The 12165-nt window shown below is 34.3% G+C and overlaps 1 protein-coding gene across 2 annotated transcripts in view; it reads right to left on the bottom strand.

The window, feature by feature from the left end:
• The window catches only part of LOC108721327 (dual specificity protein phosphatase 10), a 37749-nt gene that overhangs the window by 11600 nt on the left and 13984 nt on the right, over positions 1 to 12165 (bottom strand). The window lies entirely within an intron of this gene.

The following is a 12165-nucleotide window of genomic DNA, read 5'->3' as shown; positions in this document are numbered from 1 at the left end:
TCACGATCGGTGATCAAGGATCCTTAGGATCGCGTCATTGCGTATACGCGGGTGACGTCGTGCAGCTCCAGAACGGAATTCGTAAACCTTTCCGGCATGCACGTTTCATGCAAGTGACACACGATATATATTTAGATCCTTGAATCCAAATCCTGAGTTCTTTCAAAAAGAGTGTGCGAATCTTGATTCTTCCCTAATTACACGTTCGATTTTCTGAAAGAAACAAGACAGTAACAATTGTAGCAAATTTATACTTCTTGAACCCAGATTCTGGGAGCTCTTACAGAAAATTTACGAGTCTTCACAGTCTTTTCTATTACACGTTCGATTATTATCTTCCTCAATATCAAAACAAATTCATAAAAATGCAGTTAATTTGCTTCTTGAAGGGATGCTTGCATTTTCGAATTTACAGGTTTTCAAAGCCTTGAAGCTTTTAAGAAACCTCAGGATACTTAAAAAATCTAGAATTTTTCCATTCTCACGTTCTCGAGTTCACGGATCTTGAATTCTTAAATGCCTAGAGTAGTTTAACGAGAGTCGGAAAACGTGCAATCACCATGTGATTTTATTACCGGGAAGTTTCATCGTTTCTATCTTCCTCTTGGTGAATTATTCACTAAGAATATATTTTGAATATTGCAATGTGCACAGCTCTTCTACGGAAAGGATGCCTTGGATTCGCAAATTATTAAAATTAAATCTATTTCTGTATCCATAATAAATATTTGTTAATAATCTTCGAAGTCTTAATCCACAGCTACTATTCAGTGGAAGAGAAAAGAGAAGAGGTTTTACAATAAATCTATATATTTAACATCCACTTTAGTAAGTAAATATCTGTCGATCATTTAATAAATAAAATAGTTATCTATACCAATTCATTAAGTAAATAGCTATATATGATAGCCATCTATATCAATTTAATGAGTAAATAGTAAATTTATATTTAACAAACTATAAGGTATAATATTTAAAATCTAAGTAAAGCCAGCAGCATACGATGTATGTTTTCTTGCTGGAGAGATTACTTGCATTTTAATAAATTACTAGAATAAATTACTAGAATTACAAAACGCATAATTTATTAAAATACAAGCAATCAAGCAAGAAAACATGTATTGCTGACTTAAGGATAATTGATATTGTTATAATTTTGAAAAGTCTAAAGTTCCTAAAAAAAAACTTTAAATTTGAACACTTAGATTTCAATCTTATTATTAGATCCATAGTAAATAAAATTATTTATTTTAAACCAAACAACAGGCGGCCAAGATACGATTATCGTGATTTAGACAGTCCTTCCAAGTGAGAGACTAATCGTGGATTTCACGAATTATTTTAGATGCGAGAAAGTGCAATGACAAAATTAACAGACCCGACACTCGCCAACTTGTGCATTTGTTTTCACGACTGTGCACTAAAATACGGCGAACGTGAAGCAAGTGCCAATTCATTATACGCCAGGAATGACGTACACAATTCACCCAAAGATAAGATCTGCGTAGTATCTACGCAGATACCACAAGAGAAGAAAAAAGAACGGGGAAAAGATTGCGATATAATATGAATCACTGGTATTTAGTAAAAATTTTGTTTACAGTGTCCCGTTTACAATATGACGAACGTCTATATGTCTAGAATCGTATAGATTACAGATAAGTGTCCAGTTCTTCGGTTTCCCAGCTACTGTTTCATCGAGCCGCGCATTTTTCCATTGCAAATTATTATACAATCGTATCACTCGAAGATTTAATTAATGACTAAGCAAGTCGAATATTTTTATGATGAACGACTCGGAGGAGACTCGGGAATTATTTAAGAGCGATTTGAATTTTTCTCCCTCTTCTGCGCGGATTCTTATCAATAGCGTTTAACATATTACGACGCAGTTTGCAATAAAAAAACAAGTCGCGCTATCGATGCAATGGATAGATATAAGACAGATATATAATAGGTACATAAACATATCAATCGTATGCACGCGACAACGTAATAATATATTGTTGTACGCACATTATAGGCGTAACAATAATAAAGCAACAGCTCGCGAGTGTCGCACGTCACGCGCACAAGGACGCGCCAAGACGTCCAGCACGCTAACGCGATCATAAACGCGTTTTTTTTTCCAACGCGAAAAAGACACGTGTGTTGATCCATTCTTTACGATCCATGACGCGGAGAGGATTAAACGTCTCTTTAAAAAACAAAAAACAGAATGGATTTTCAAGACGAGTTCTGCCCCGCGTCCCGCCTGGCTCTTTTCGATCGTTTTCAATCATACGTCATTCGATGACCAATGGAAGGACGCGTGTCGAACATATGCTCGTAAATGTCGTTGATATCGACGCCCGATGTGGTTAAGTATGACTCACTGTCGGAGCACTACGCGCGACCCTGAGTTACGGATTGTCATATCGTCCGCGTTCGATCAACGCAGTCACTAACTATCTTTCGAACGCCATCAATTGTCACCCTTCGCTCATCGATGACACCGCTGAATTCTATATAAAGCACGCTATTGTTAAGGATCCTCTTTCGTAATCATGAATTATGATGTCGGAAGCGAAAGATGGAAATGTAAATACAATAAAATGTAACAAAAATGTAATTCCTCCTGCAGAAATTTTAACAAGTATAGAATGAAAAAATCGCGCGAAATCCGAATCCTTTCAAACGATCTTCTATTTCACTGATGTTAAAAGAAAACATTCGAAATGGAAAAATTAATCTTATTGTTAGACAGTAATGAGATCTGTCGAGGCTTCTTTCTAATTTTCGAAAAATTCCATTTTAAGAACTGCATTGTATAACCATTGCTGATAAAAATAAGCTTTGTATTAAATAAATATTGTATTAAATAAATATTATGGAACACTCAGAGAAGAAACGTAGTGATAACAATTATAAAGGCGACAACGACACAAATTTTATATGTAAAATTAATGCACATAGTTGAAAAAATTTTGAATAAATTATTTTATAGTTATTATATAACTATAACAACATAGTTTATTCAAACTGTAGAAATCAATGCCTTAAACGGTCTAGCTGGATCTTAAATGCTTGTATGATTCTATGTGGATTTATATACTAACGTAGTCCTTTGAAACGCGCGTCGAAATAACGTTTCAAAGGACTACGTTAGTATATAAATCCACATAGAATCATACAAGCATTTAAGATCCAGCTAGACCGTTTAAGGCATTGATTTCTACAGTTTGAATAAACTATGTTGTTATAGTTATATAATAACTATAAAATAATTTATTCAAGATTTTTTCAACTATGTGCATTAATTTTACATATAAATTTAAAAGCCATTGATTTTTAATTTATGTTATCACATATACGGTCTTATAATATATTATATAGTTTATATTCAACTACAGTAATTTGATATATAGGGTGTTCGGTAAAGATCACGACGCGGTAACAACGCTTAAAGGTAGACTCCTGAGATCATTTTGAGACAAAAATTTTAATATAAAAATGTCGAAGATATAATAGTTTTTTAATTATAAGCACTTAAAGTTAGCGAATCATACCGCCTAAAATTCGCCCGTTTAAGTGCGGTTAGATTTTCCGTTGTATCACATTCGAACGCGCAAACTTCAAGCGGTATGATTCGATAGCTTTAAGTGCTTATAATTCAAAAATTATTAAAGAGCCTCGACATTTTGATATTAGAAATTTCGTCTCAAAATGATCTCAGGCATTTATCCTTAAGCGTTGTTACGGTCTTTACCGAACACCTTGTATAAAATTTAATACTATTATGTTTTTCTTTGACAATGAATATATATAATATATAAGCATTTAGCTAATAAAAATTATTATCACTTATCCAGTATCTACTGCATTTTTCAATTCATAAATTTTATCGCAAACGGGATGCTCGAGGTTTTCCTTCTATCTATGCCTTTCTTAAGATCATCTTGGTTTTTTCCTTCCAGAAGAACTGCTAGACAAAAGGAAATGAGGGTAACCCAAAACATCCTGTATCTTATTCGAGAAGAGATCTATAAAAATGCTTATTCAACAGAAACAAATAAAATTTCAACTTATTTATTAAAAAAGTCTACATGCACAGAATATTTTATAGTTTTTAAAGTAAAAATTAAATCTTAACTAATATTATTGCATATTCTTGATAAAGTTTGATAATTCTTAAATATTAGAATCTATTAATTCTAAATTCTATTCTTGTTACATTGAACCAAAACTATATGTAAATACAATAAAATATTCATTGAATTAATGAAAATTGGTCCAACGAATTCTCATAATGATTTAGGTTATAAAACTATTACTAGAATTCATCGCAAGAGTGCATGAATATGTAGTTATATTAATGAATCCAGTTATTGTATCAATGAATTAACTGGACATTAGGTCATACATTGATTAACGATCATTCATTGGATCAAAAATGACAAAAATTTTTTTCAGCGTAGATTCCACTGTCATTAAATTTAATTGTCTCACAGAATCGAAAGATTCTCTAAATTCTAAAAAAACCCTCCTTTACATCTAAAACATTAAAAATCTGATCTACAGTAGACCAGGAGTCTATAAATGCTCCGATAAGAGTAGATGGTCTATTCTTATCTGAGCATTTATAAACTACTTCTTCGGTGTTTTTAAATTTAAAAAATTCTTAGTCTTCAAGGATGATCGATTCTAAAGAAGGACATTATTCGTCTTTTGTCATCAGTAAAGCCCATATTTATGCGACGTATTTTTCCATGAATTTTCACAGTATGACGCAAGTGATATTGTCATTGGCGGATCGGAATAAGGCCTAACCGATTATTATGACTAATCATACGTGTTTGCAATTAGTCGTTCGAATTCGGGAAGTACTACGCTTTCGAGAACTTTAACCGCCGCAAAAACACTGACGTCATCTAATTGCCAATTGTGGGCGTTATGACAATAAAATCGGAATGTATCCTCGTTCACGACGCACAAACGATATTATTAACACCTATCGATTCCTGCACTATCTTTTTCTTTTCCAAATTAAGAGCTTTTGTTTCTGTTGAATAAGCCTTTTTTTCTAGATCTCTTTTCGAATAAGATACAGGATGTTTTAGGTTACTCGCATTTCCTCTTAGACAGACGAGAGAAAAGGAGTCGCAGGTAAATCGCGAGCAAGTCATGCCGATTGTAACTTAAGTCTAACGCCGGCACGAGATCTAAACGATAATTTTCCACGACTTCACGGACGATCTGGCTAATGGTGGTATTGCTATAGGCGTAAAATCGTGTCTGTCGGGTGAGGAGAAGGGTGCGTCGGAGGGTGAATCCGACTTGGCAGAGATGGTGCGACCCAAGGATCGCGCGTGGATTCGGCTGCGGGCCTTATTTTGGGCTAACGGGCGTAGCGCGGGGAACGTTACACGCTGTCTCCACTCCCGCCACGAATAACCCGCGGAATCATACCGACCGACTGACTCATCTGCGTGAAACGTAGTAGGAAACCATAGCATAGCACGGCTTGCTCGCTCGCTCGCTCACTCTCGTCCAGTCTCAAGGAAATTCCGACGAGTTCGAAGGACGTACGGTCGCTCGTTTTGTCTTGTCCGCGTGCTCGCGCTGATTCATCTCGCGCTAATAACCCCACACGACCCTCATTTCTTTCTCTCTTCTTCTCCCTTTCTTTCTTTCTCTTTCTGTAGCCCTCCGTAGTCCCTCCTGCCCTCTCTTACATCCGATATTTTCAGAGGGAATTCGAGTCAATGACCGGATGTCTGAATGTGCTGCTCGCGATGGCCGATTAAGCAGGCACTTCGAGCCTGGCGATAGGGATACCGTATTATAATGTCGTGGTATAAGGTACACATCTGCAGGTTACTATGGAGTTTGCTATGTTTAACTTCAGCGAAATTCGACGGAGGACGAAGCTGAACAAATTAAATGCGAGTCTTGCAAAATATGTTTTATTAGCCTTATATAGATCATTTATGACGTTTGATCTATTTCGTTATGTCAAAGAATACTTTTTGTAAATTTATGTTTTTTACTATTGCAAAAGCGCAAGAAAAACGTAAGCAATGAAACTTAAGCAATAAGCAAACAGATTACTCACAGTCGGGCATTCTCGAGAAGGTAAGTCAGATCGTGGAAAATGATTGAGCAATTCGTTCATTGTTTACCGCTTCAAGTTTTTCGTGTACCATAGTCTCTTTATTATTTTCTATGATTCATCAATTCATCAATCGATTACGTTAAATTTAATTGTTAAATAATTTCACTTTTACAACTTACGTTTTTCCTTTATGCTATGGCTTTGAGTCTTTCGACTTTAAATATTTATTTTCTGAATCTTGGAGCTTAGAAAAAAGAATAATAACGTATAATTTTATATACACGTATATATTTAAATAACCGAGAAAAAGCTATAATAAATTTTAATTCATGTTTTTAAGTTTAAAAATTTTGTGTTGCAATATATTCAGACTTTTGATTTGTAATTTTTGTGTCCTTGTAATTTTTTGCATCCTTGTAAAATGTATTCCGTGTCGCAGTTTGTAAGAATCTTACTTGTCTATACGTAATAAAACCAGCAAATAGCATATGAAACATAAATCAGTGTACTACGTTAACATGCGTCGTATCATTAACTGTCAATACACCATTTACATTTCCCAGGGAAGAACACTGCGGATATACTGTAGCGGATCGAGTTGTAATTCTATAACTCTGTTCCAGCCGCCATTCACTTGTTGTGCATAAACATAAAATAATTCAACATGAACGAGAAAACGTTGAACGTGTAAACTATAAAAATCCCTTTTTATACGAGATTTTGCCTTCGGAAAAACTATTTAAAAATGGAAGGATAACACTAGTAAAACATTACTTCGAACCAGTCGAGATGTTTCTTATAGATTTTTTGATGCTGAAAACAGTATCGCAAATCAAATTTCATCAAAACATCGGGTTTTCTCTGCGACTTTCTAAGTTAGTACGGATTATGAAATTTTTTCGTATATATAGGAAATTTAAACTTGCGACCTGTCAATTATAAGTCGCTCTTACACAAAGCCACATGACATGAAATGATGAAGTCATATAGGTATACTTGTAATATTTCTAGTTTGTGGTTATCGATACACATACTAGAAATTATAAGTATACATGACTTCATCGTCATAGGCGGATCTTTAGAAAATCCTGTATTTAAATCCTTTATACAATAATATAGCTAAAAAGTATAAAGATATTGAAATTTAAAAAATGCATTTTTTTAAAGGATGAACAATACATTCATGATTTCTGATCAGAATTTTAAGATAACGGTTAAGATTAACCTTTTTTTTTTATAAAAAAAAGTCAAATATCTCAAAAAAGCCATTTGTGGTACATTAAATTTGGATTACTTTAAAAATTCTCGACATGTTGGTATAATTTGGCTCATGGCATCGTTTTCAATATCCAAAAACCTATAAGAAACTTGTCTGGTTAAAGGAATTTAAAAAAAACATTTTTTTAAATTTCTTTTAATTTTTTTAACATTATAGTGTTTACTTTGTAATACCTTTTATAATTTAAGTTTAAATTTGAATTTACTTGCGATCTAAAATCTAAATTCAACACATTTTTAACAACCACGGTATAAAACAAAAAGAAAGTTTACACTCTACTCGACACCGATAAAATAGTTGTCGAAATGAATTTATTAATCTATGACACGCGATGTCGTGACAGCAATACAAGCTTAAAATAAAAACAAAGTGACGTTATCATTCCTTGCATGTTCAAATTCAATTTTCTCAAAAATAAAGCATCAAGATAGAGAAAATTTCTCTACGTTTTTTACATTATCGTTTTATGTAGAATCATTCCGGCACGCTTGTGAAAATCCTCTTTAACTTATATCATCGAAACACCCTCGTATATTTACGTCGATACCATAGAAATAAGTTCTCGAGTAATTACGAGACACGGCTAGAGTCACCGGACACCCCGTATTTTTAGATCCTTCATCACGATCCTAGTAGTACTTGAATCACGCCGATACGACACAAAGGGACCTGAAGGGTGATGGGGTGAAGGGGGGAGCCTGAAGCGATTGTGAGCTGGACGCGTTAGTCATTGATACATTTTAAAGCGAGCTGTGTATCGGATGACTCATACGTAATAATCGTCATCGACAGCTGATCCAGATGCGTTGTACGTTGTTCTGAGGCGCACGCTCCCCCTCGATTAGACCACCTTCTCGTCGCACCCTTAAACGGAAGGGGGATGAAAAAGCGGTACAATGGAAAAAATACAGCAACCCCCGGCTTCAGAGAGCGATGACTAATTCATTAAGCTTCGAATTCAGCTTCATTTATTAACTCTAAATACTCCAAAACGTTTGCTCATATATTAAAATATGTATTTTTTTAAGTATTTTTTTAAGATTATTATAGAATTTATATATAATATTTACTTTTATTATAATTATTATTATTATATCAAATTTATTATTATTAAATTATTTTATTAATAATAATAAATTAATTTATGCTTAATTTATTATATGTTTATTATATATTATACAATTTTAAATTTTATGCATATTATAACTTTTTCTAATTGTTATTGATTATTATTAAATTGTTAATCAATATTGATTCATATTATAAAAAAATATTTCTGCATTGTAACCTTTTTATTATCTTCCATCCACATTATCTTTTCTATAACTTTACAAATAGAATCGTACTTTGAAACTCTTCGTCTTAAAATACAAGTTATACTACGTAGTTTTAAAAGTTGAAAAAACTAGAACTAGAAAGATATAACCATTGAAATGTCGACTAGAGAGACTGACACTACAAATAGTACATTTCCCTGGTGAAAATTTTTCTCAGAATTTTTCATATAATTTTTCAGAATTTCTATATAATTTCTATATAATTATATAACTTTCTCACATTTTTTATATGAATTGGAACACTTTTCAGAAAATCTACATCTTTTCTCAGAACTTTTCATATATGTTACTTATGAAATATCGTCAGATTTCTTAAAGTTTTTGTAAGTATAATTTCTGATGAAATGTTATATATAAAATCTAAAAAATTAAAAAATGTCTTAAAAATTATGGGATGAGAAATTTCAGAATATTTCAGAATTCACTTGTGTATGAAAAATTCTGAGAAAAGATGTAAACTTTCCGAATATTTCTGAGTATTTCTGAAAAATGTTCCAATTCGTATAAAAATTATGAGAAAAATTTTCACCAATTTTGTTTTATACATACATATTTTAATAAAATTGAGCAATACGTACATTCTATTTACTATTCTTGAATAGTAAAACGAACAGCTTCTAGCGATCGAATTCTTATAATAAACTACTAGAAAGTGCTCGAATACAAAATACAATGTTCCAAGATATGCGCGATCTTACAAACGGACGCAACGTCGTTCCGCTTCGTTCCTTTTAAGTCTTTATTCGAGCAATTTTTCAGCCTCTTTCCCGAGCGAAAGTCGAGTCGTAGCACGATGGAGGCACGGAAGAGCTGAAAGGGTTAAGGTCGCAGCGATAGGAAAATCTCGTACAAGCCTATACAACTGACTCACATCTAAATATCCCGAAAGAGAATGAGAGACGCAACGGCGACGCAGGGGATACGTTATGCAATCGTGATTTTGACATATGGCCGTTCGTGCGCTTAGCCAGCGTAAACATGCCGTAGGGTCGATATACACGGTGACTCATGCCTTCAACGTCGCAGTCAGTTGTCATCGTCGTCGTCGTCGTCGTCGTATAGTCGTAGTCGTCGTCTGAGAAAAATGCGATCGGGACCGACCGGGAGACCAGACGCGCACATTAGCCTCGCCAAAACGAGCCACACGATGCTTTGGTCTCGTATATAGGCGGCCGCGAATCGTTACTAATTATGTAATAACCAGACACGATGACAAGAGTGACGTACGTGCGCTCGTTGCTGAAACGAAGAAAGAAATGTCTGAGAATAATAAAAAAAAAATAAAATTGTTCATTATTTTTTTTCCTTTTTCTTTCTCCGCCTTTAAATTTTATTATTGTGCCTTAATCGATTCGATAATTTTTTAAAATATATATTTTTATAACATAAAAACTATATTTATAATGAGTAATATTAATTTGCGATTCTATGTATTTCAAGATACGAAAATTAAAAATGATCTAAAAATATTAATCTTAAATCTCTGTCTTTATATCGTTAAACTCTTACACGTTGATCCTTTGTTTTGAGCATTGTGACATGTTATATATTTATATCCTTCAACTTTGAAAATTTTATCGCTGGAGCGTTGACGATACCGTTATCGCGAAGCCTACGTTACGTCGCAGAAAATCACGTGGCCATATTTAGCGATGAGTACGCTAAATGTGGGCTTAACATTTAATTCGGCACGATTAGCGTGTAAACTCTGGACAAATCTCCCGTAATGCTCCGCTATAATTCATCTCTCCCTGCGCGGCTTCGCGAAAACACGGCGAAAGCGCAGATCGCGGCGCGCAAAATCTGTCCGACTATTCGCGGCGTCATCTCCGACGTGAGTCACTCCTATGAATAGATCCCCACCTTTCGCCTTCGTATGCGCCGACGATGCGAGCACACGATGTCGTCGTCGTCGTCGTCGTCGTCGTCGTCGCCGTCGCAGCCACGCGGATCTCTCCATCCGCGTTCTCTTCCTTCAAAGCCCTCCAAATCCTCAATCCCTATTATCTCGCGACAAATTCGATTCACGTGGAAAACAAACGGGAATATGATTCACCGTCCTCAGCAATCTTCCTAATTTTCACATTCGTGTAACGTAGCATTTAGATCTACGATTCTATTGTAGATGAAGGTTGTATTTATCGTTGTCCGCTCGAATCTAAATGTTATTACGTGACAACGCGACTTTAAATGTCAATTGAAATTTTCCGTACAGAGACAACGTTTCCTTCGCTTTTTAATGGAATATGTTCTATTTAAGTCTAGTATTTTGCATTTAAATGACTACTAGGATTTTTAAATTATGTAAAGGCTGCCTAAGTTATTCTTAAATTCTCGCGAACCGTTTTTACGTCAGAAGGACGCGCACAGTATCTAAAATAAAATTATGTGCTGATTTACGAGAAAGAAGTGAAGTGGAAAATATGAAGCGAATAAAAGGACAACTGGAGAGAAAAAGAAATGTAAAATAATATTAAATCACAATTATTTTCCTTCAGTAAATATCAAAGGCTAAAAGAAAATATTCGTACAAAAATACACAAGACGATTATAGAAAAGTAAATTTAGCCTTTTCAATACTGAATTTTGCTTTTTTAAACGAATTATTTTTTACCGTTCGTCTTCTTTCATTTCAGCTTAAACAGCGCTCCGTAATAATTGCTTAGCTTTATGAAAAAGAAGATTAATGGTAAAAACATGAAATTGACGGGAACTACAGAAGACACTTTTAAGAAATTTGATTTAATAATGATATATCGTAAAAAAGGAAAAAAAGTGAAGGACTAGGAAGAGTTAATAGTATATATAAACGCAGAAATGGTAGCGGAGAATGATCGACGTAAAAGTTTCGACGCGCGATTGGCGGGCCGGCAGAAATATCGCGCTCGCATCATCGTTATTTCCGAAAACCAGAGACTCGACTCCCACGTCGAGGACCGGATAGACGACAAACAGTACGCCGTTTCGCGGCCGCTTCTCGCTTTTGTAAACAAATATCACGTTATAAAGAAAAATTACGAGGGACAGGCCAATGAAGATTGATCGTTTCCACACGAGTGATCTGCGTGTAGAAAACATCGTGACGATTTGTCATAACTTTATAGACCTCATTCTGATCAAAGAGTCGTTGTATCACTAAATCTCAGGACTTTTAGATTATTTCTAAATTATTTGCGTTATGTCTCCCTCTAGTAAGTCAATTTACCAATTCTACTTATCGTATTATCTTATATATTAACAGATTTGAATCATAAAACTTTTTAGCTTTATGTATCTTCAAACAACAATACGCAATATCTATTACTGTGTATCTCTAAACAATCATACGTGGTATCTACTGAAAAATTGGTCTAAGATGTATTGCTAATCTGTGTGGATCATCCGTGCGTAGGATATCTTCGGATACCATTATCTTGCCACTATCAGTTGTACTATATTTGATAGCACAAGAATCT

The sequence above is a fragment of the Mycetomoellerius zeteki genome, unplaced genomic scaffold (assembly GCF_001594055.1).
Source record: "Mycetomoellerius zeteki isolate Tzet28-1 unplaced genomic scaffold, Tzet1.0 scaffold167, whole genome shotgun sequence".
In the NCBI taxonomy this organism is placed as follows: domain Eukaryota; kingdom Metazoa; phylum Arthropoda; class Insecta; order Hymenoptera; family Formicidae; genus Mycetomoellerius; species Mycetomoellerius zeteki.
Note: the sequence above shows the minus strand (reverse complement) of the source record. Positions and strands in the feature narration are given on the sequence as shown.